The sequence below is a fragment of the Echeneis naucrates genome, chromosome 10 (assembly GCF_900963305.1).
Source record: "Echeneis naucrates chromosome 10, fEcheNa1.1, whole genome shotgun sequence".
NCBI classification, from domain to species: Eukaryota; Metazoa; Chordata; class Actinopteri; order Carangiformes; family Echeneidae; genus Echeneis; species Echeneis naucrates.
This window is the reverse complement of record NC_042520.1, coordinates 22,940,049-22,966,629: the sequence shown is the minus strand read 5'-3', so window position 1 is coordinate 22,966,629 and position 26,581 is coordinate 22,940,049. Positions and strand designations below refer to the sequence as shown.

Sequence of the window (26,581 nt, the reverse complement as noted above, 5' to 3'; positions counted from 1 at the left end):
TGCATTTCAAAAGCTTGTTACGTTGCTCTTTATGTCAAATCTTGATCTATCAACTAATGTCAAATAAAAGTAGTGAAGGAAAAAATATACAGTTGAGCAATGAACTAACAGCAAATGGAAATGGAAACAAAACTGCAAAAGTGTAATTGCATATTCAACTGAAGTAGCTTTGAGTGCAGTAACAACAACAAACAGATGCATCTTTGTTGATCTTGCACCTGATCACCCAATGAGGGTTCCTAGGATTTTCTCCACGTATTTGGAATCAAGCGGTCAAAATGACCGTCTAGTAGTTATGGAATTCCGGCACTTCTAGTGTTAACATGGTGTGTTGACTTGGCCATGAATATTTTGGGTGTCATTTATGGTGTATGTGTGTGTGTGTGTGTAAAATGTCCTAATTTGAATCAAAAGGTGAAATTCCTTGAGGAAGTATGAAGGAAAACAAGTATGAAAGTTATTATTTTGTCATTATGCTGCTTACATAGTCAAGGTTTAACGTGGCTTTGTTCTTGGCAGACTGTGGACACAATGCTGCTGAGGTGGACCACACTGTGGCAGATCATGGACCTTGTGCAGAGGAAGTAGACCACACTGTTACACTGTCAATGGCACCGCAACATCAGGATGATGGCACTCAGTGGGAGGATCAGGCTCTCATGGATCACATGGAAGCTTATGTGCCACAGAGAAACACGGTGTGATGGTGAAGAACAAATTGCTCATACCATCCTGAATGGTATGAGCAATTGACACTAGCTCTTTGTTGTAAACAGGCCTTCCTCTCAGTGTCTTCTTCAATCATGTAAAATATCTGCAGCAGTTTCACAGTGCCAACTTTAAGATGCACATTACAGATCCCCAACACCACCTGCATCATTGACTGCACTGAAACCTCCCTTCAGAAACCACATAATCTTGACTCCAGAGGCGAGTCATACAGTCATTATTATTCCAGCAATACTCTGAAGTATTTAGTTGCTATTGCACTATGTGGGCTTGTCATGTTCATTTCTCCTGCTGGAGGCAGATGTAGCGACAAGTTTAGGACACAAGAGTCTGGTTTCCTGTCATATCTTCGTCCTGGAGATGAAGTGATGGCCGACAGAGGCTTCACAATCTGAGATCTGCTTTTGGTGAGTAAGGTGAATCTTGTTATGCCAGTGTTCACTTGGAAAGGAAGGCAGCTGTCTGAAGAAGATGTCAATGGCACAAGAAAACCTGCGAATGTGCACATGCGTGTAGAAAGAGTAATCAGGAGGCTGAAAGTGTTCAAAATAAGCTCTCAAACTGTATCCATCAATCTGGCACACAAAATGGACAAAATTCTAAGAATCTGTGCCACACTTGTCAACATGCAAGGTGAGATCATTCATGAGGACGCTGAGTAAAAAAAAAATCTACATTTAGGAAAAAACATCATGTCCAATTGTTTTTTTTATCTAGTTACAGACCACTGTGCCTTGATTGTGCTATCATTTGTACATGTGATATACATGCATATATAATGTGTATGTTTAAATTAACTACACAATTACAGTTTTTGAGAAATGAGCTTGAATGAGCTTGCTTTATTCTGAACAGTTAAGTGTTTGTCACATCTGTTTTTCATTAATTCTTCTATTTTTGTGATCACATTTCAAGAACTGAAGGGTACCAAAAGATTTTCAAATTATATAATTACACATACAACATGATGTTAAATAGAATGTCTTCTCATTTTCAACTGCCAATTGAATTTTTATTTGTTTTAACCCATTGACCTAGGGGATGTATTCATTAGCTGAACCACATACTTAAAGAATAAAGAATGCATAGAACTTCATTGCAATTAAAATTGAAATATAAAGCACATTCACAGCTTAAGTGCAAGCAATTCGAAAAATGCATGAATTACAGTAACAATACATTAGTTCTATTAACTAGGTATGGCCAACGTGGAAGTAACATTTCATTTTCATAAAAATCTGCAATATTACTTAAGTGTTTCTCATTGAAACATGTTGGCTTCCCATTTAAAACTGTTTTAAGGGCACGGTTTCCCCCCAGGGTTTTGCTACAGGAACATCCTGCCTGATTTCCTCTGCCCACTGTCTAGCATGCCTTTCAGTTCCTTTAAGAATGACATCTGTTAAGAATACTGGTTCAACATTTATTGTTTATAAATAACTATAATAATACAAACCTTTATTCTTTCCTTGGAAATTAGGCCTTGGAACCCCTTTTTTCTTGAGGCAAATCAAAGTACTGCAAAGTACATAAACAAATAAGCAGAAATACAGCACAGTACAATAATGGTTCAAAGAATAAGAATAAGAGCTCAAAGAATGGTTGTTGTCTTATTTGTTCATTGTTATTAATTCATAAGTTACATTCCATCATGGCTGAATAGTTAACAGTGCCAATAGTTAACATAACAGATGGTTAAAATGCTGTTAAAAGCAAGTTTAGGTTAAATCAAATCAAAATCAAATCAAACTCAAACCAAACTCTTTATAAACTTATTTAAAGAGACCCAACAGATCCTGAGGGTGAGAGAGGCATGGGGGGGGGGTAGGAACATGTTGCTGCATGACGTTCATGGAGATGAGCTGTAGTACAGAATTCATGAAGATATGGGAGCAGAAGGTGTTGCAGGAACATGGGATGGTGATGAATCGCCACCTGCAGGTTCAAGACAGGGAGAGAGAGGAGAGGAGCTGGGAGAGACAGCAACATTGTTAGTAAAGGCAGTACAAATGCTTATAACTGGAAGGAGCAGGGATTTTTAAGAAGCATAGTTATTGTCAGCGCATGCAGGGGGGAGGGAGGGAGAGAAATGCTCAGTCCTCTTTCTCTGAGGTGCTTAGGGCCGAGCACAATAACTTCAGTTTTGTCAGAGTTCAGGAGTAAAGGAGTAAGTTTGGGTCATCCAAACTTTTATGTGTTCAAGACATGTTTGCAGTCTGACTATCTGAGTGACTTCATTGATAGGTACAGCTGAGTGTCGTCTGCATAACAGTGGAAGTTGATGCTGTGTTTCCTGATAATGTTGCCCAGAGGAAGCAGATAAAGCATAAAGAGGATTGGTCCAAGGACCAAACCCTGTGGGACTCCATAACTGACTGCAGTGCATGAGGAGGAGATGTTGTTAACATGAACAAACTGATGTCTGTCTGATAAGTAGGATTTAAACCACTTTAGTGCAGTTCCTTTTATATCAATTTCATGTTGCAGTCTCTGCAGTAAAATATTATGATCTATGGTGTCGAAAGCAGCACTAAGATCTAGAAGGAGAAGTATGGAGGCTGATCCATTGTCTGAGGCCATTACAATGTCATTGGAGACTTGAACCAGTGCTTTTTCTGTGCTATGATGGGCTCTAAATCCTGACTGAAACTCTTCAAACAAACTGTTCTTATCCAGGTGGTTGTGTAATTGTCTCAATACAGCTTTCTCAATTATTTTTGAAATAAATGGAAGGTTCGATATGGGTCTATAGTTTGCCAAAACATCTGGATAAAGATTAGGCTTTTTAAGCTGGGGTTTGATGACCGCAGTCTTAAGTGCCTGAGGTAAATAACCCAAAGTCAAATTAATCAGATCTAGAATGAACAGCTCAGTTCAGTAAAAACTCTCTTTAAAGAGGCTAGTTGGTACTGGGTCTAATAGACAGGTTGATGATCTGAATGATGAAATTATAGAAGCTAGCTCTGAGAGATTCAGAGGCGGGAATGATTCCAGATGTAAAAGAGGCATTGCAGTAGATTCAGGAGTTGCTGTATTCAATAGAAGATTATTGTCTAATGTAGGTGAGAGCTGATGAAAGCTTTCTCTGATGAGAATTTTATCTGAAAAGAAGTCCATGAAATTGTCGCTGCTTAGAGCTAAGGGGATCACTGGTTCAACTGAGCTATGACTCTCTGTCAGCCTGGCTACAGTCCTGAAGAGAAACCTGGGGTTGTTCTTGTTTTCTCCTATGAGTGCTGAGTAATATGAACTTCTAGCACTGCGGAGAGCTCTTTTATATGTTTTTAAGCTACCTTTCCAGGCTCTGTGAGACTCTTCAGACTTAATGGAGTTTTGAGGAAAAATTGTTGTCAATTTCAATGCCATATGTTAGAACAAGATCAAGAATATGATTGTAGCCGTGAGTGGGTTCATTCACATGCTGGGAAAATGCTTTTCTACATCAACATGTATATTGAAATCTCCCAGTATAATGATTTTATCATTGCTGAGTACTAACTCTGATATAAACTCAGAAAACTCTGATAGGAATTCTGAGTACAGACCAGGTGGACGGTATACTGTAACTAACAGAACTGGTTTTTCATCTTTCCAGTTTGAATGGGAAAGACTAAGAGTGAGGCTTTCAAAAGACCTGCAGCCAGATTTTGGTCTCGGGTTGATAAGTAGGCTTGACTGAAATATTGCAGCCACCCCCCCTCCTTGACCTGTGGTACGAGGGATATGAAGGTTAACATGAGTTGGGGTGTAGCTTCATTAATGCTAACATACTCATCCTGCTGCAGCCACGTTTCAGTTATACAAAATAAATCAATACGATGATCAGCTATGAGATCATTAACTAGTAGAGATTTTGATGATAGTGATCGAATATTCAACAGTCCACATTTAATTGCAGTGTTATTTAAGACCGAATTTTTGGCTGTTTTGATTTCAGTTGGGTTTTTGTTTTTAGTTTAATTTGGGTTTAGTAATTTTTCTAAATTTAGGTAGTTGGAGGACACAGACAATTTCTATAGACCTAAACATAGACAGAGACTCTATTCTATTCTCGGCAGGTGACCGCTCTGACTGAGGCGCATGTTAAACTGCAGCTCTGCCTCCTGGTTTCAAATAAATTCAAATAATGATTTCACGTTGTTTAATGTTGCACTTTTAAACCACAAGTGGCATTTGTTTATGTCCTACTGATCATGTTCTACACTCTAAAAAAGAAAACCTTCGAAAAGACATGATATTCTGCATCAGTTTTCATTCCCACAGCAGTTACTGTCATGCATATTAAGGTATTTAATTGATTAAAGTAGATGGAGAATGTTGAAGATTGGTTCTTTTTTTGTGGTGTTTGTCCAATTCATGCCTCTTTACGGTTGGTACATTCAAAAGACATACATTACGTGCAGGACACTGAAAGGTTTTCAAGTGTACTTTGTCAGATGGCCCACGACCCAGCTCCACAGAAGTGGATGATGATGTGGATTTTTTAGATGGCCTGTCTTCCACAGATAGAAAATCTGAAGAAAATGAGAAGAAATATATTACAGCCTGTATAAAGTGGCATTTTCTTTCTGAAAAACAAAGCATGTTATGTCATGGCACACTGTAATACTGTAAAACAATATAAATAAAATCCAGTGTATATATGTATATATACTGCATTTTTGCAATTAAAGCATTGATTACCATAAATATGCTTCAGTGGGCAGTGTTCACTAAGAGTTATGTAAAACAAAAATCACTGGGCCTTTCATGCAACTGTATCAATTCAAATGTAGTTTTTTTCTTACGTTAGTACATACCTGTGAGTGCCTTACTCTGAAGAATGAACCCTGTCCATTGAGGGGGAAAAAATAAAATATCAATACTATATAACAGTTATTTCTGAATAACATTGTTATAACTTAAAGTTTCTGACCATATGTTGGGAGAGATATAAACTCTTGAGACCTTTTCAGTTATTCAGTACCACTATTAACCAAAGTAACATTTCTTCATCATGCCAAGGTGCACTTATGCAAGACCAGCTTTAAATTACGAGAACACAAAAATTTATGGGCAATAGATGTGATGAATTACTTCTACTTAAACCAGTCTGTGCAAATAACATTTTGTGGAAAATGCTGATGATGGAGTGCACTACATCTGTTTTTTTGTGCTTTTGAGTGATCTTACCATGGGTTCTCAGATGTTTCTCAAAAGAATGTTTTCTTTTAAAACCGAATGGCACTTGGGACAGTGCCAATGGTTCGTTTGTGCCAGCTTCCCCTCACAGCGACAGGGTATGCTGAAAGTGCCTGTGGAAAGATGAAAACAAATGTGACCATGAACACAGATTGATGTGAAGCTTTAAAAAAATTGAACAGCCATGGTAGAGTTCTTATGCTTATCAACCGCATTGTCACTGAAGCACACAGCATATTTTAAATGGATCTTGTTCAGGTGTTCTCTGGTTGCCAATGTGGCAACATTACAGTAATGGCAGTTCTTCTCAGTCTTGCAAAAGTCCTCTATTGATGTAAAGGCTCTAAACAACAGTACAAATTAGTATTATTGATATACTGAAATTGACTGTCAAACTAAATAATATATATCACATGAAATGAAATTGTTTACCCGCCGTCATATTTGCCAAACAATAGTTCCAGTGGATGCAGATATTTTCAACTGTGCACAGTAGAGGCCTACTGTATCTTTGACATTGAAGCCTCCGTCTGCAAGAATGACATCTCCTGGTAATAATTTGTCCAGATAGCCACAGTTTTCTGTGATGTGCTTGTCACTCGTGCAGTCCCCCCAGCCTTTTGGCACACAAATGAAATAACGCCTCGTGATGTTATCGATATCAATTATTTCAGTGTTGTGATGCTTGTGGTGAGAGTACGTCTGTGTACAAGCTCTCAAGTTCTTGGGCTTCTCTATAAATATTTCAAAACAGTCAGTGATAAAAGTGCAGTTGTTAAAGTTATCCCTGAAACACATGGGCAGACTGATCTGAATTTTTTCTTTTGATGGCCGGTGTATAAGTGGTGATGATCTGATATGCATGACATCTTAATGTTCTGGTAAACACTCTGACAACATTTGCCATGGATATACCAAAAAAAAAAGACAAAAAATAGAATGGTAAATTAAGTCTCATTCTCATCAATGTTAACATCAAGCTATGAAAGGGAGTCAGTCTTGGACCAGCTTTCAGAAAACCAGACAGGAAAGTTAAGACAACCATTGAACTTTGCATAGCTTGGAAGGCCTGTGAGTTTCTGTACCATGTCATCATTTCCTTTAAAAGCCACCCCACTGAAAGACTGCTCATCAACTCTGCTCCTCAGACGATGAGCCTCAGCTCTGAGTCTTGTACACTCGACTGTCAAAGCTCTAACTGGCATGGCAAGCTACATTTGAGCATGCTCCCGTGATGCCAGGGCTTTGAATGAATTGGGAGTAGTTGTGCTCATCAGTGGTGGTGTCATACTCATCTCCGGTGGTGTTGTGGTCATCCATGGTTGTGCTTTGCTCAGTGGCATCACTGGTGCTGGAAGGGGTGATAGTGTCATGGTCTTAACTTGTAGGGACCACAGTCTCACTTTTCCATTTCATCTGTTGCATTTGTTCAAATCTAGCTAGCTGAAGTGTGAGCAAACACACTGGGCACATAATCAGGACTCATGGGACTGTCTTGTTTTCTTCCTAAGCAGAGAGAAAGCCAAAAACATGTTAATGTAACATTGATCAATCCGAGCAAAGTCTTTCTACTTGCAACTTTTTAGTAACAGACATGCTTCAGTCAGAGGTGATGGCTACTGTGGGATGTAGTAAAGAGCAGCTAAGATAATTAGGGTGAAGTTTAAAATCAAGAACAGGCTATTTTTCAACAAATTCACAATCGTATGTGTGTGTGTGTGTGTGTGTGTTACTGACATCAGCTCAAACCACAGGCTTTTGAGTGTGCTATAATCGGATAAAGTTAGCTAACGTTCGTATAACGTTAACGGTAACTTAGCTTCAGCAGTAATCATATGGCTTCTTAAAGTTATTAATGCTTCGTGTGTTTTGTAATGGGTAAAGTTAGATAGGACTTGAGTCTTATTACACCCAACCATTTATTTCGCTGTTCTAAATCCTTTGGGATGGAATAAAACTGCAGTCTGGGGTTTCTTTGTCGACTAACATACATTTTCAGACTCTAGCTGCATTCCCTCCTACTCCACTTTTTCCGGTAACATTACAACACTGTGTCCTGTGACCTGACTGCTGCGGGTTGACACAAATATGGCGGCACAGAAATACAGTGATGTCATGCGGTCTCGATGAATTCATGTCAGAATCACAAATGCCTGGATCATCTACAGACGGGACTGGAAGGCTGAGTGTGGCATGTCACGCAAGCACTTTAGGCTTCAGATGTTCAAGGATGCCAGCAGACAGAAGCCACTCACCTCTTGTGGCGTCCCAGGGAAAGGAGACCATTCTATTTCACCATCTTTTGACCTCCATGTTTCTGCTGGCTGCTGACCAGCTGTTTGCTGCTCACTGGCTGTTTACGAGCTCGTTTTGGAGCTGGCTCAAGGTCAAGGTAATCTTCTAATTCGAAGTCACTGTCAGTCTCTGAATTAACAGAAAGATTATCTTCAAATTCTGAAAATTCCTCTTCATCACAATCTGCAGCTTCTCTCTCTTCTCTTTGCCGTCTTGATCATGATGTAGATTCACACAGCCAAAGCTATATCTTGTCAGCGACCCCACCCACAAAAACAGTGGGTAAAATGTGCAGGAATATGGGAGCAAACAGGTGTCTGTACTTAGAAATGTAACAATGTTGGAACCTTGTGCATGATAACACACACACACACACACAGTCACAATAAGAGCAGGCCATGTGAGGACAGAGGACAGAGTGAAGGAACACAGTACCTCCAGACTTTTATTATCCCGAACACCACCTGTGTAATAAAAATTGTGAAGGATGTGAAGGTGTAGAATGGGAAGTTATTGAAGATTTGTTATATTACATGTTCTTCGCAGAAAATGCGCCAATGCCAATGGGTCTGAGGTTAAAATAGTTATAAATGGCATAATTTTTCTTTAACTTTGAAAACGGGTCCAGCAGAACCGAACACAATATAAGGGTTACTTTAAGGAATCTTTCTCCCCTCATCTCCTGCTGCCGCCTCGGACGACCGTGGCTTCCGTGCTGTAGGTCGGGTGTTCAACGCAGCACACAGCTAGCGAACAGCTAGCCAACAGGGGAAGAACGTCACATCTACCGATAACGATGTAAACTCTGTTAGATATGCTTAAGCTGTGTACTTACAGTATCCGAAATGTCTCCAAACGTGTTGTGATCCAGAGATGTATCCACAAACTGACTCGAGTCAGAAACGCTACGCAAAATTGATGTGAGCGGTGCAGACGTTTGAAGCAGCGCCCACCGCGCAAAGCAAAAACGGCCGCTGAACTGGTAAACTGAAAAATACACCGTTAGATCAGACTTTCTCACCAACAGCTACATAGTCCCAGGCACATCAAGCTGACTGTAGAGAATAAATATCAGCTGCAGCTCACTTTCTGAATTGGAGCAACAGATGCAACTGCCGATCTGTAAAAGTTAAAATGGTGGCCCTTCACAACTCAGTGGCGATAAAAAAAAAAGATGTGGTCATGACTGAAACTGAGTGATTTAAGGCCATTCAACTTAAGCTTATCCACACTTGTCTACAAATAAAGAGAATACACTAGTAAATTAAAGTAAATACTTGACACTTTGTACAATGCATTAGCTATGTCAGAGTCTGAATGGCTCACGCTCAGTGAATGTGCCTCATGTCTGCACAGATTCCTTAAGTACCTGCAATATTTATAAGACCACTTTCTCCACCTCAATATTTGATGCTTCCTTGTCCCAGGATGATTCGAGATTTCAGAAGTTGCCAGGTAGAAGTTAATCTGCGAAGTGGCTGTGAATAATTGAAAAACGTAGGTTTAAATTAATAGTTTGTTCACCTTGCCTTTTTTTTTTCCTTCTCTTTCTGTTCAGTCTGCTCTTATTAAGGTTCCACTGATACACTACATGGCCATTGTAAATAACAGAGGCTGGAAGTCTTTATATATATATATATATATATATATATAATTTAAGTCTGACCCTACATCTCATATTTTATCAATTCAAAATTCCATCATCTGCTCCACACATGGTTCTGTCTGAGAGTCCAGCAGATCTACAGTCAAACCAGGGACCAGGCTGTTCAAATGACTTGGTCAAATATAGACAGTTGGTTCTCTTGTTGATCTGTCTTTAAATTTAAAGTCATGGGACCTCTTCCAAAAGGACCATGTCCCACTTTGTAAGAACTACATAGTCCCAAATAATTTGGTGTCTTTATTTTCCTTAACTTAACTTAACTTAACTTAACTTAATAATTTTAGAAAACATAGACATTATTATCATCATGTTGCAGGATAAACATTTAAACAGTGTAATTAAAAACAAAATACGCTAAAAGTAGCTTACATTTTTCATTGACATAGATATTGATTATAGCTACTATGAGGGAAAGAAGCAGTCGCTCAATCTGCTTTATAAAAACCTCCCACTGGAGTACAAGACATGAATGAATTTAAGAAGCCTTGTCTTCAAAGACTTCACTGTGTCACAGCAGGACCCACACTGTGTGTTGCCCGGAAGAGTCTGTTCAGAGTCAGACATGTATGTGCAGGGGCCAGAAATGAAATTTAAACAAATAGCGGATTTATTCATATAATGATTTTGATGGAGGAGTCCCTTAAATGATTTAGGATGCATTCAGAAAGTAAGCTCCCCACTGTGGATTCTTCCCTCTTTTATTTAAGAGGGAATAATATATTCAGATGACTTTCAGATCACTGTGATATTAAAGCAATTCCCCTGCTTCTATGATCCACCTTTCCCTGCCCTCTTCTCCTCAAAATCTAACATTTCATCTGACAGAGTTGTGTCCTTGAATAGCCGGTCGAATAGAGCGCACTATCATTATTAACCTCCCCTGTGCCCTTATTAACCATTTCCTTTAAATCCATGTCTCCAAAAATCGAGGTTCACAGAGAAGGTCATGGGTCAACAACCTCCCCCAGACTCCAGCATGATAAACCTAATTGTAGTCATGATCGAGAGAAGGAAAGAGGGGATGTGATCCCCTTCCAAAAAGCTACACTTTTAACCATTGTGGGAGGAAAAAGAACACACACACATGCAATAAGGGAAAAATTTTTGAAAGGGGAACACAAATTCAAACTAAATTTCAACTAAATATTAATGCTAAAACTGAACAAAATAAAACTCAGTGAAACCATTTAAAACACCCAACCTCTCTGCTATTGAATCAGACAGCTGTCATGTAGTTTAATTTCTGAGGTGCTGCTTTTAATAGGCATAAAAATGAATTTGGGACTGTCAAGGAGACTGAGAGAGGGCATCAGCAGCTGTGCCTATCCTCCAGCAGTTTTTAATGGTGTTTATTGTGAATTCTCTGATATTAGGATACCCAACCCACTAGAGGATTCAAATATCCCTGGACTGGGACATTAAAATGCTGAAGTGAAGGTGTTATCCACACTAGCTAGTGAGGGAAACAAAGGCTTACTGAGTGGAGTGAAATTTTATTACATTGTGAAGCCAGAAAAAAAAAAGGATATTAACATAGATTTTGGATTTGTATATTGTAGTGTTGACAGAATATACACTACTCACAATAAGTTAGGGATATTGTTATTTACATGAGTGCTTTTCCTATTTGGTCTGAATTTTAATGAAATAAGTAAAAGTTCCCTTTGATATTACTAATAATGAATGAGAAGAAACACCATTTTCATTAGTTTAATATTTATTACCCCAAAAATTTTGACTATAAGAATGATAGCCCCAAATAACAAAAATTGACAATGTCAGTAGCGGGTGTTTCCACCATTTACCACAATGACAGCTTGACAGCGACGTCTCATGCTCCTCACTAGCCTCATGATGTTGTTCTGAGGCAATGCGTTCCACTCTTCCACAAATGCTACTCACAGTTCTGCCAGGTCACGTGGGGGTGGGGTACGATCATCCAGTCTCTGCTTCAGCTGGTCCCAGACGTGCTCTATGGGGTTCAGGTCAGGGGACATTGCTGGCCATACCATATGAGGCACTCCGACTTCCTGAAGTTGAGCTGTGAGAATTCTGGCACAATGTGGTGGAGCATTATCATCCATGAACAGAATGTTGGGGGTGTGCTGGCGGAATTGGGGGATGATGATTGGTTCTATGATGTCTCTGAGGTAAGAACGTGCAGTGCCTGAGCCATCTACAAAAACCAAGTCTGTTTTGCGCTGACTGATGATGCCTGCCCAGACAGTTGCACCATGATAATGAATAGAGAGATTGTATTTGAATATTTTGTTTTGTTTGTTGTTGTTTGTTGTGAACAAAGGATAAAGTTCTATTTTGTTATGTGTGATAAACAAAGAGGATACTATTATATTTTGTGTTGTGATACGTAATAAACACATTATGTGAATCTCTTCTGTCATAATTTCACTATAAAGAGAAAAAATGAGACTATTTTGTGATGTTTTTTGTATTTTTCACAGCAGCAGCTGCAGACCTAGATTTACTGATGAATAAGACAATTCAAGCTTATACTTTCGACATATTTGAAGCAAATAAAATTCTGAAAGGGCATTATATATTTGTAATTATTAATTAGCGAGGAAATTGTGATGTTTGAAAAAAATGTAAAAAAATTTAAGTGATTTCAGTTTATTTGATTGTGTTACTTTTGTCTAACCCATGTGTTACTTTCGTCCCGGCTAATGGGGCCGAAAATAACAATGCACAACCTCCATTCGATGTCAAAATGCAAAATGCGGTCATCGCATGTTTGAATGATATAGCACCTGATATTGACAGACAACATTTGTAAGGAGGATATCGTCAGAAAAGGCTTAAGCCTAGTCCCAGACTAAAATGCAGTTTGAGCTGGCCTAACTTTAAGTCACTTGCACAGACTTTTCTTAAAATAGCCATAGATTTAGTCTGTTCTAGATTTAACAAAGACAATTGCTAGAGGGTGGATTACAGCTACTCTAGGACTGAATTGAAATTTATATTAATCCTGCAAAGAGGCAGGTTAAACTTTGGTTTAGTACTGTTTGTGAAAGGGAGCACAGGTGGTTTGGGGGCATGGAGTACTTGGAATATCTAAATGAAGATCAATATTCACTACAGAGGACAGCCAGACAAATATTTTTGGATAGGAGTAATCCATTGAATCAGTTGATTAAATAAGTTTCAGAGATAGCTTTCATATGTACAAAGAAGATGGACTGGAAATAATTACTTTGCTTGAGCCTAGACTTTCCTGTTTGTCTCAAAGAGGAAGGCCTGTATCCAGTTCTCTCCAAGTTCTGATCACTTTGAGATTCTTGGCATCTGGAACCTTTCATCATGTGATTTGTGTGATGTCAGTGAAGCAACAATGTGTAGAATAGTTCACAATGTCTGCAGTGCCATTTGTGAACTGAGAAATCGGTACATTAAGTTCCCTGATGGTGCTGAGCAAGCCACCTATAAAGTGCAATTCTACAAACATGGGAACTTCCTTGGAGTGATTGGCTGTATAGATGGATGTCATGTTCAAATCAGGTGTCCATCAACTGCTGACGCTGAGGAGTACAGGAACTGTAAGAACTAGTTTTCCATCCATGTTCAGGCTGTATGCACTCCCAAGTTAGAGTTTTCAAACACTGTTGTCCATTGAAAAGGAGCAACAGATGATTCAAGGATTTTTCACAACTCTTCATTGTGTGCTCAGTTTGAGAGAGGGCACCATCATGGACTACTACTTGGTGACAGTGCATATGTTCAGAGTTCCTATTTATTCACGCCTTGGCCACATCCCACAATTATTGTCTACGCAATACACTTCGTTCGCCAAGAAGATGCTGCAAGGTGATCATTGCTACAGCTGTGCTGCTGTCCTGAAGCAGTGTAATTGTACTGACCCTCCAATGGAGGATCACAATGATCCAGAAGCGCCCATGCAGACGGCAGAAAATAACAGAGGACTTGTGCTCAGAGCTGCCTTCACACTCCAGCACTTCAATTAGAAAAAAAAGATAAATTTTACCATGGAATGTAGGCCTATTGATTTTGGCTTGTTTTTCTGTCTGTATTTTGTTTTCTGTTGTGTACAAAATATATAAATAGTGTGCTGAAAAATTAAATGATAAACTCAACCAAGGCTGTTGTGGTGACAAAAATACTCTTGTCAAGTGAGAAAAACTTTATTTTCACAGTGCATTTTATTACATAGCTGCCTCGTGCATATTTCTTTGAACAGCTCTCTCTTCTACTTTCATGTCCAATTCAACCTGTAGCATTTTCATTTTCAGGTCATGCTCTTCTGTCAGATATTTCATTTTCTGCTCATGAAATTGTAAGACCAACTTCTCATGCATGGACATCCTTTTTGGTCTCTGCTGGAAGGTGGTGGCATCATCTTTTCTCTGGGATGCCATACCAGATGTGGAGGGTGCGCAGCCAATGTGCACTGGCTCTTCCACCGGGGTTACAATAATGTCACAAAATTCACATCTGTGATATACAGATCATAATAGACACATCTCACCTGCGGTTGCTGTTCATTTGCATTTAATTCACTGCAAATGGAAGCCCGAGCACTATAACAGCCATAACAGCATGGCTTACCACAATTTGTTTCAGTACAGTTTTTTCATAGTCTGTATAGTTTTTTGACCTACTCCTGGCTTGAGCTCTGTCTGCGAAACTGGGCCCTTATCTTTGAAAATTGCGTTTATGTGAAAACTGTTCCTTTTGACGGCTCTCCAGTCCAGTCTTTCTGAAGGGAAGACTTCAGGGTTAAATCAAATGGCATGTTCGAAGTTTAGTGGTGGTGATCTCAAATGTGTTGACCCTGTGATAGACTGGCGACCTGTCCAAGATGTGGTTTCTTATAGTTTTCCACAAGTGTCACACACATCTTCTGAGAAATCCCAACCCATTCTTCTTTGGCAAATCTCTGAAGCTACCCCAGATTTGACGGTCTTCTGCCATGGACCTCTGTCTTCAATTCACCCCACAGATTCTCTATGGGATTCAAGTCGGGGCTTTGTGCAGGCCATTCAATAACAATAAAATCATTTTGGCCTTCTGGAGGTAGTTCTTCACCAGGAGTGACGTATGTTTTAGATTGTTATCATGTTGGAATACAAAGCGCCGACCCATACATTTTTTTTGCTAACTGCTTGAGGTTTTCTTCCAAGATCTTCAAATATCCTTCCTTCTTCAGGATTCCTTTCACCTTGATAAGATTCCCAGTTCCAAACGCACTGAAGCATCCTCATAGCATAATATTCCCACCACCATGTTTAACTGTGGGGACCATGTTCTTTGGGTTGTATGCCTCTCCCTTCTCTCTCCAAACATAATCAGCATCGAGATGGCCAAAGAGCTCCAGTTTAGTTTCATCTGGCCAAAGGACATGCTTCCAGTATGCATAGTTTTTCTCCAGGTTGTCATCTGCATACTTTAGTATGGCTTGAAGGTGTCTTTTTTGCAGAAGTGGAGTTTTTCTTGGTCTGCAACCTCGCAGTACATTCCTCTGCAGGGCTCTACTGATTGTCTTCTTTGAGACAACAAATCCAAGCCAAGTCCATTGGCCAAGCCAATCACTAGTGTCTTGAAAGTTGTTCTGCAGTCTTTAGACACATCTCTCACTAGCTTTCTTTCCAGAGTCCTTGAAATCTTGCGTTTCCTACCTCTGTGAGGCTTGTTTTGTATCATGTGGCTCTCTTTGAATTTCCTGATTATACTAACCTCACTCCAGTTCTTGACACTTGGGAATGCTGTTCATCAATAATTCTTTTTCTTAAGTCTAAACTGATTTCTTGCGTTTTTAGCATAATGCTTTCTGAGTCCTGAATCATCCAGCATGAACTGAATCTTCCCCACTGCTCTACAGGTCCCTCTTACAGAATTAGTGTTCACTGATGACTTCAGTTAGGTTTGATTAATCAGAGCACGTGGCTTCCAACACTTGCTGTCTCTCAAACTGGTGGGAGTTTTTAAGGGGGCTAATAAATTTGACCTTGATCATTTTTGGTTTTTGTGAAATAACTGCTCCTGTGTGCAAATAAAAATACTGGAAGCATCCACGATGAAAGCAGGATGTTTGGAAAAGCTATGTTAAAAATTCATTGCTCTCATTAACAGCACTTGGGAAATACTTAATAAAAAAAAAAAAATCATGGTAGGGCTAATAATTCTGTCAAAATAATTCTGTAAAAAGTGTATGCTGATTGGACAAAGATTTACCTATTTAACAGGACAGTTTGAGTATGTTGTAATTGTAGTTGTAATAAAAGTATTTACATATTTATTCATTTTAATACTGGGACACTTACAGGTGTTTAGGACGGAACAGATTTCAACAGAAAATTATCTACCAGGGTTGCTGGAGTGCCCAAGTCACTGCACTTCACTAAGGGACATGGTCCGGTTGGGGGGCCTGCCAGGGCGGCTCCCTGGATCACCACACCAATGGCCCTCTGGCTGGGAACCGGGCTCTCACTATTCATTCACCACAAACCAGTGGTGTGTCCAGACTCCAGGTGAGGTGGCACCAAAAAAAAAAAAAAAAAAATCAAGGATCCACTGTAAAAGCAAAAAATGTCTGTCCCGCTTTTTTATAAATGTTTTTAAAATAAAACATATGGATGAGACATTCCCTCTTCTTGTAAAACAATTGCTGAAACTGAACTGTTGAAATGAGGGTTGAGAATTCGAGAATGCATCTTTATGAATGAAAAATGTTCCCATCAACCTTCCTCTTGTGTTCGCTTTCTGTTACCATCTCTTATGTTAACGGGTCGGTTTTGACCCGTGTCTTAAATCAGCTGTAAAATACACTAAAAACAATTAGCTATCATCCAATTTGTTTCTCATCTCTTGGTTACCTTGTTAGGCTTCCATATCCATGAAAATATTGGTTTTAATATTTTTGGTGTGGGCCTCTGGGCCTTTTTTTGTCAGTATACCCCTCGATTTCAATTTTAAAAAATGGTAAAATGAACCTCAACAGAATCATATAAATAAATAAAAGGTTGTTGTGTTACCTGACTTTTACTAAGCGCTATTAGAACGCATCTCTTAAATAAATTTGTTTTATTTATTTTTTCATTTTAATATTATTAACTATAGTAACATCTATGGTGTTACGGGTCATTTTCAACCCATATATATTTACTTCAAGAAAAAGGCAAAAAAGTATTTTTTTCAGCAATAGAACTTTAATATAAACACAAAATGAAAAGCAGAACAGGTCATAACACAAAATATAGATTTGCAAGATCAAACAAACAACAACCAATCCAGCAAATCAAACCAAAATACGAAATCAGAGTAAAAGTCTCTGTGTGCAAGAACATGCATGTGTATGTGTGTGTGTTTAGCTGCACGTGTGGCAAAAAGTGACACTTTTAGTGTGTTCTTTGCAGAGATATTTCATTTTGTCGTTATTTACGTTTGTCTTTCTGTCCTTTCTGCTTGGGCAGACTTGACACCTCTTTCTTTTAGAATCAGGTGGCCTGAGTGGGGTTGTGGCTGTGGCTGTGGCTGTTCTGGTTGGTGTTGAGGCAGGGCTGGCTGAGGAGGATGCTGTTGCGGATGCTCTTTGTGTTGCTGATGGCATGGACGGAGTGCAAGGTGAGCTCTGCAGCTGTCTGACCAAGGCGGCAGCGTCTGGGTCTCTGGGCAACTGTTCCCTTCGCTCAATGTGTGGCTTGACAAGTGAATTTCCCAGCTCCTCAAGAAACATTCTCTGCTTGGCTTTTTTGGTTGAGTTCCACCCTTGGTGGATGTGGGTCCACAACACAAATGCGTTACATGTAGACACATCAAGGATGTTGTAAAACACAACCATTGGCCATCTCCTGGTCATTCGCTGGCAAGTGTAGGTGGCAGTCAGCTTGTCCAGGTTGTCCACTCCTCCTTTGTTTTTGTTGTAGTCGAAGATGATTGTAGGCTTTTTGTCACTTCCTGATGACGCAGCTGCATCTTTGTGAAGAGTCGACATAAATATCACATTCCGTTTTCTTTTTGGACAATATGAGACAACAATGGTGGTGTCTGTAAAAGCAAACTTTGAGGAAAGTGGAGCCCATTCCTTCACCTGCAAGATTTCAGCAGGTAGCTCAGGTTTATTTTTCTTCACTGTGCCCACCATGGTAAGTTTCCTCCTGAGAAGTTCTTGTCCAAGGTCATAGCTGGTAAAAAAATTGTCACAAGTGATATTGTGACCCTGCAGTCCAGCAGTCATATCGAGGACCACACGTTTTCCTTGGTTCTTCTCAGGGATGCCACTCGCAGCTTTGCCTGTGTAGATCTGTAGTTTCCAGGCATAGCTGGTTTTTGCATCGCAGGCTGCCCAGATTTTTATGCCGTACTTCCCTGGCTTACTGGGTATGTATTGCCGGAAGGGGCATTTTCCTCGGAAAGGGACAAGACGTTCATCCACTGTCACCTCTGGCCCTGGGTTGAACATCAGTGGAAGGAGCTGCGTTCATCTCTCCCAGACATCCCTGATGGGGGTAAGCTTGTCAGATCTTGCTCTGGTATCTCTGTTGTCAAATCTGAGGACTCTTGATATCATGCGAAAGGTCTGAAGTGACATTGTTGCTCGGAAAATATTTCTGCCTGTCGATGCGTCCCAAAGACTATATGTGGCCTCATTGCAGGATCTGTACACTCCAGCAAGAAGAAGAACACCAATATAGGCATCCAGGTATTCCTCATCAATGTCTTTCCACATGTCGCCATGGACTTTTTTTCCTTCCAGGTTTGTCATAGCAATGATGACTCTTTTTAGTGTCAATGGCATAAATAGCTCAAAACATGTCTTGATGTCACTGACTCTTGTCACAGCAAACCTTGTGATTCCAGGGGTCATTTTGATGACATTTGCAGCAGCTGCCCTGCCATGTTCATCATGAGGTACTGAGCTCCAAAAGATCTTACCATTTTTGGACTTGAATCTTTCAGCGGGAGCAGCTTCACCACCGGTGACCTCCTCATCAGACTCATCAGATGTGTCTGTGTCTTCTGGATGATACTTCACATTGTCTTCCTCCTCAGAAACCTGCTCATCCGTATCGCTATGCTGCTCTGTGTCCTCTCCCTCATTTTCACCAAAAAGACTATCCAGAACTTGGGTCACTGTAAGTCTTCTTCTCATTTTTGCATGCTGCAAATTGGAGATGTGCACTCTGTAAGTCAAATGACCACTCAAATGAGTGAATTGACGTAACATGTCTGGACATGCTCGTCTTTGTTTGTTTTGTTTTTGTGCAGGTATACTGGAAAACAAGGCAAAATGAGAATCCCCTAAAGCTCACATGATTGGGAGAGGAGCTGGCTGTCAGTGTTTTGGCTGACAGTGCACTTTTGATTTAGGTTTTGGTTCTAATTATTGCTTTATAATCTTACTTTTATAACTGGGTCGAAACCGACCCGAACAACACAAAGGTCATAATTTCAACCAGAGAATTTTATAATTTAGTGAAAAATTTTTTTTTTGTTTTATTTTGTTGAAATAGAGGTTCTTGACAAAGTCAAAAAGCCTTGATGCAATAAACTAATTTACGTGTTTTTTAATGCATTTAAAACTTGCAGCTTTTTTAAAAAAAAGCATTTAAAACGGGTCGGTGCCGACCCGAACACCAGAGAAAGGTCAAAATAAAAAAGTTCACCAAATCTTGCAGTGATTTATTTATTCTACTGTCATAGCAGCATATTAGTAATAACAAATATCCTTGTGGGAATGGGAAAATATATTGTTTAAATCTGACGAAAATCTTTTCGTTATTTCACATTCAAAGAAAAGATGGATAAATGTCTCGTCAGCTTGTCCACAAAAACTACAGGAACTATCAACTTCCACATATCTAGAGTAGATTTTGTGAAGTCTGAAATGGACTTCTTTCACCTTATTAGAAACACAAAACTTATGCGGTAAAAGCCAAGTTTTTTTCAGGCCTATGTCATCCACTTTTGAGTTCCAGAAAAACGTTCCTTTAGGAGTGATTTTATTTTCATTTTGTAAAATTGGTCGATGTTTATTATAAAATTTTCTATCAAGTATGCCTAAACCATTTAGACACAGCTCGGGTTGAGCATATGTTTTTATTTCATTAAAACATATGTGACTTTTAACCAGATGGATCAACCCTGGGGGAATTGCTTTAGTCACTGTATTCTTTAAATAATATGGGAAGGTTGGGCTTTGGTATAAAACTCTATGGCATTATCGAACCATTTAAATTAATTTAATAAAGGGATTTACTTTTAACAGTTATATTATAATTATGCCATTCCATAGGTTGTTTTATGAGGAGAAAATTGTGGACGAAGCATAACTTCCCCACCTCTGCCACCTCCCCAGAACCTAAAACTAGGTAAATGGAGACCCACTATGTTCATTGTGTTCAGGTACTGCAACATCTTGTCAAGTTGTAAGGTTAGTCTGTCACAAGGACGGTATACGTGGTGACATAACCAGGTTTTAAAAAGCTTAGCTGCAGGCATTGAAGATATATGGAGGCAAGCAAATTTAGGAAGGTCTACGGCAAAGAGAGTTGCAATTCAGTTTGTTCAAGAAGGAGGGAAAGTTAATAAGATAACAAGAAGGCAAGGCAGCTTAGAGGATGCCAGTGACTGGGAAATGCAGGTGGATTTGGGAGGATAGCTCATTGTAAATAACCTAGAAAATAACAGGAAAATAGCCTGTACAAAGCTAAGGCCTGATAAAATTTCGTGGTCTAGGAGTAGAATGAAAGTATATTTCATAGAACTGACTGTGCCGTGGGAGGATTTAGTTGAAGAGGCATATGAAAGGAAAAAGCTCAGGTATGCAGATCTAGGTAAGGATGCTGAGCAGCGAGGATGGAAGGTTAGGATGTGTCCAGTGGAAGTAGGTTGTAGAAGGTTTGTAGCAAGATCTATTGTTGCTTTGTAGAGGGAGTTAGGAGGAAGGGGACAGAGCGTGAGAAAAATAGTGAAGGAAATGCCAAATGAGGCAATAAGCCTGACTGGGTTTCAGCAACAATATGATCCAGCCCCTTATTTAATCTATTTGCATGAGTGAGGGTCAACATTTTATAGTCAATAGTTAAGGGAGTGATAGGCTGCCAATTTTCTGATTACTATGTTTTTATCTGGTTTTGGTATCAGGGAAATAATACCCTGTTTCATAGATGTACTCAATTCTCCCTAACTGATACATTCCTTATACATATAAAATAGATTACTTTGAATATGATCCCAAAAATGAATATAGGGTTCTGCTGAAAGACCATCGATACCTGGTGATTTTTCCTTTTTCATAGAGAGGAGTGCTGTTTTAATTTCATTTATTGTTAGCTCTGACTCAGTGTTTTAATAGTGGTAACTTTTCTCTCAAGTTTAGAGATGAAGCTTTTACACGAAGAAGAATTGAAATTTTAAGTATATATGATTACCATTTATTTTAAAGTGCATCTAATGACTCTCTCCTCCCATTCCTTTTTTTCAAATGCAAAAAAAATAACTGTTAGTTTCTCCATCCTCCAGCCATTTGGCTCTAGACCTGATGAAAGCAGCCTTAGCTAACTCTTTATAAATTTGATCTATTTTTAGTTGTATCTCTTTCAATTAATTTTTTCTTCAGAAGACATGTTAAGAAGGGATAAGAGTATTTATTTTAAGTAATTTGTGTTGTTTTATTTTTTAGATCCTTTAATTCTTTACATCTTTTAATTTCTTATTTAATGGATGTTAAGTTAAAATCTTTTTCAGTCATACTTTTAAATGTCATGGGTATAAGAGATGCTATAAAAAGGAAAACCATTTTTTTATTTTGTAAAAGAAGCTATGCTGATTTAATTCCTCTTCAGGAAACACATTCTTGTGATTCAGATGTAAAGTTCGGGAAAGGGCAATGGAGAAACCGAATTTACTGTAGTCATGGTACTAATCACTCTGCAGGGGTTTCTATCTTCTGTTGAGTTCCCAAAGTGAACTCGCACATTCGTTTGATGAAGGATACAGGGGACGTCTAAATCAATTTCATATATTTTATTTGAACACTAACAGTAAAATAGACTATAAAAAAGTGATTGTTTACAGAGCTCTGGACCAGACTATGTTTCCCTGACCAACAGACAACTCCAGCATCAGTTCACAAAGTCTGATGCTCTATCTTTCCCTGGTCCAGTTTTTGTTATGGTTACACAAAGGAAATGAGGTATGTGGGTGTGACTTCTTCAGGTTGCACACGTCCTCCTCATATTATCTGGCTCCATTGCTGTGATCAGCCCCTAATGGATGAGAAAGGAGAACAGACACAAACCACAAAGTCCAGAACCCCAGTGTACCTCCTTCATTTAGTAATAGAAAGACCATGATTATATGTACTGTATATAGATATTTCATATAAAAACATGTAAGAGGTATAAAATCAGATATTAAAACAATATGTGTTTCATTAGGTTAAAACAGCATGATTATCAACCGTACAAAAGTATGTAAATAACATAGGGTCAGAGATCCCAACACTTCCTACATAAATTCAAGGGTGATGTTCCAGAGGTGTTATCTTCAGATGAGGGCAGATGGTTGATAATCATTCTTAAACAGGATAACACACCTTTTATTGTGTGTAATACTTTTCTCCCAAGTAACTTCTAGGTTAAATGAACTCTTACACAAATGCAATCAAAAGTTTTAGAAAACATGGCGGCATCGTCATCATGATGCTCTGGCGGGCGGTTCTAACCAAACGTTCATGACAGTTGAGTCAGCTGTCATGTGTTTGCTTGAACCGGGACGTGAGGACGTGGGACCGTTTAAATTTATATTTATTTGTTGTCAAGACGTATTTTTGTCCATCGACTTCAAACCACCACCACCACCGCCGTCTTTTTGACCAGATCTGCTCTGATTTGGTAAGTAGTTACTTCATTTTACAACGGCCCAATGTGAGTGTGTTTGCATGATGCTAACTAGGGATGGGCTTCGAAGCTGTTTCGTTGTTCCAGTACTCGCATTAATCAATGATAGAGTACTCGGGTACTTGCAAAAAAAAAAAAAAAAAAAAGATGTCTCCGTTTTTGGCTGCTTCAAGCATCGTTCGCGCCGCGCACTGTAACAGCACTTCAGTTGTGCTCCACCTGCTCTCTTGTCCTGGCGTTGTCCTGCCAGGACAAACTACAATAAAACTTTGCTTTAAAAGATTAAGACTGTAGCAGAGGCAATATATGACGCAGGATTGCAATGCTGTGGAGTCTTTTTTTCTTGTTAAAATAAATAAATATGAACATGTACAACACTAGGGATGTAACGATTACTCGTGGGTCGGTTAAAAATCGATTATAATATGTCACAAGTTAAATTGGCGAGAATAAAAAATCTTTGCGATGAAACAGCTGATAGACAAATTAGTTTAAAGGATCAGTCCAGCCACTCAGCCAGGCCATTCACGCGCGGCTGGAGTGGAGCATCAGATTTATAGATTGCCTATTTTTTTCCGCGAGCCGCGTGCATTCCTCTGCAAAAACACAGTGAAACTGGTCTGTTGAGAGTCCTATTGAGTAATAGTGACGTCATGCCAGCATCTATCACCAATCACATAACTGTGTTTACATGGTCTTTAGGGTCCCGTTTTTTTTTTTTTTGTGCATGTGAACACCGTATCCCGAATTCAGAAACCGGGTTATGCTCTTTTCCCGGCTTCGAGAAGCCCAGCTTTGCCACCTGGAGCATGTATACGCCATATCCCGGTTTCTGACGGCTGAGCACCGTCTGCGCAGGCGCCGAGTGACGCGCCAGATGTACAAACAACATGGCGGCAAAGGTATTTAACAAGGCTAAACCCCTTAGAAACCACAGAGGTCTTATTTTTATTTTACCGTTCCAGCGCAATCTGTTGGCCGGCAACTGTCAACAAAAGACGCATAGACGTAACACACACATGTGCAGTTAGGATGCAGTGATTAGAAATCGAGTTGCTGGCATTCATCTTGTGTACAGGGATATGAATAACCGGGTTTCTCAGGGTTCCCTTGGGTCCTTAAAAAGTTTTAAAATGTCTTAAATTCAAATCCAGGTAATTAAGGCTTTGAATTGTCTGAAATTAACAATAAATTTGCTATGGATATAAAATTTAAAGGCGGTGCATTTAATGCCGATAGGAAAGCACAGAGGTTGCCCGTAAAACATAGTGATTGTTTGATTAACTTCATGTTGTAAATGAGAGACTCAGCGAGTATAGACCGTTTTACTGTAAGTCAGCGACAGACTGACGTCGGGCTACATGCCGCCATTACGCGCCATGGTTGTAGAAGTGAGCGGTTCAACATGCAAAGATGGGGAAGTGCCAAGTTAACGACAAATATATGGAAGATGATGCATTTAGGAGGTAGTTGGCGCTGGCTGAAATCACCGAGGCAATGTGCAGGTTAAGCAAAAAGACTTTCGTTCGGGACCATGGGTCTTAAAGCCTTTGAGTCGCATATGAAAGGAGGAGAGCACCAGCGGTACGTGGTAGCAGCTAGCCAGGTTTAAGTTGTCAGTCAATTAAAAAAATGTCTTAAATTTAATTTGTCAAGGTCCTAAAAGGCATTAGGTTTTGCTCTTAAAATGGTGCAAGAACCCTGTTTCTCTGTGTTACATGTAAACATCATATCCTGGTTATGCTCAAAGCTGGGATAAGCCTCAAAATCGGGATACGACAGACCATGTAAGCGCAGTATATGTCTATCTGTAGAGACGTCACAATCCTTTTTTATTTTTCACCTTTGCGACCACACTGGAACCATTTTCAAATTAAAAGAATCACTTCATTTCTTAAAACAAGGCTTTCATTGTGACGGCAAACTCGGGTATGACAGTCAGTTACTGTACCTATCTCGCAGAAATGGAGAGGAGTTCCCTTAGTTTGTGCCTTACAGTCAGTGACTGTATCTACCTCCTCAGGAACACATTTTTTTTAATTTGGTACAGTATTGAAAAGGCAGTAAGAAAATACAGTACAGTGGATTTTTTTGTTGGGATTTTTTGTAACAAATTATTTTTTAAACCTTTTTAAATCATCTGTCTGGAAAATAATTTTGTGAAAAAATCATTGTGGACTAAAAATTGCATTACATCCCTATACAATACACATGTAAATGGGGCTTTAATTTTGTTAATACAACAAGTTAGTTAATTGAATATTTTTTGATAGATTTGGAAACTGTCTCAATCAGTAAGTTCAATTTTTATTTTATTTATCATTATGTATTTTAAAAATGTTTTTGAATATTAATAAATCATCTTTGTGCTCATATTTTGTACAGATATTGTACTACAGAGGGTACCGTTGTCAGTGTTTCACCATCATACAGAATCCAACAGGTGAGTTAAGTATTATTTGAATAAAAAAAGACTGGGATTTTTCAACCTCAGTTATTCACAATGTTAGGATTTTTTGCAGCAGAAGTACCTAAGTCCCCAAATTTAAAATTCTACACTCATTTTAACCAGCCAGAAGTGCAAAATAGGGCTGTAGTGGTTCAGCCTTTAATTGAAATCATTGAAATTTCAGGGTGAAGTTGGCCCAATGGAGTGGAAGTGCAAGTTGTGTTCTGCAACTTCGAATACCCAGGGACAATTATTTGGGCACTACACTATACTGCATACCCAATATTCAAAAGTCTCCATCTCTACCATGTCTCGATGACAGTTGCATTTTTACTTTTCCATCATTTGAAGGGATGAAAGCTCATCTGTCAAGGTCTCACAATGATTCATGCAGAGTAGATGCATCTGAAGGAGCATGTGGCTTTTTTACATGTTCTTTGTGTGATCATAAGCGGCCCTTTTCTGATTAAATTCTATTTGGTTATTTGAGGTCATTTATGGTACCATGCCACTTCAATAACTGTAATTACAGAACAAGTAGCTACTCATTGTTTCATGCACACAAAAGTAGAAATCATGGTGGTGAGTCAGATTTTGGTGACTATGTTGTATTAGCAGACAATGATAGTGCGACAGTTGCAATTGCAGCAGAAAGTCTTGAAGTCACAGTCACGTGTCTGCAGACACGTTTGATCTCATTGAGGTAAACAGTCAGTGTGACACAGACACTCTAAGAGTCCAGTTGAACCATAAATAACTTGGCATCATTATTACTGAAGGTGCAATCTATTCTTCATGTCTCTGATATGGCATCTCAGGAAATAGTGGAAAATTTGACTGGGATATTTTCCTTGTCCCAGCCAATACTCAGAAATGACATTCAAGAGGTCTTACAGAGTCATAACATCACTGTTAGTGACACAATTCTAAATTAGGTTGTCTGTACTGTTCTGCACAGCAATGTTGTTGTCAGTGCCACAGCAACGGGGAAGCAATTGTCCTCAAACAAGAGAATTAAAACCTTCATCGAAAATAACATGTTCTTGGCTTCAGATGAGTTTAAGATACCACTCATTTTGTACATTAATGATTTGGAAATAGCCAATCCACTTGGCACATCAAGGAAAATACACACAATCTGTGCAATATACTGGATGCTTGCTGATCTACCCAGTAAATACAGATCAGCCTTGCATGTCATTCAAATTGATGCTTTATGGAAAGTGGCTAACATACAGACTTTTGGCTATGAAAAAGCACTTGGTCCTTGGTTGAGAGACCTCTGTACTCTTGTACAAGATGGGGTGTTTATTGAGTCTATTGGTAAGTTAGTTCAGGGAGCATGTTGTGTATTGTGTGATAATTTTGCAGCCCATGATTTGGCAG

At 39.2% G+C, this 26,581-nt stretch overlaps 1 pseudogene; it reads right to left on the bottom strand.

Annotated features, from left to right (window-relative positions):
• Window positions 1–7,104: 7,104 nt before the first annotated feature.
• On the bottom strand, window positions 7,105–18,995 carry LOC115049617 (piggyBac transposable element-derived protein 4-like; annotated as a pseudogene).
• Between the last annotated feature and the right edge of the window lie 7,586 nt (window positions 18,996–26,581).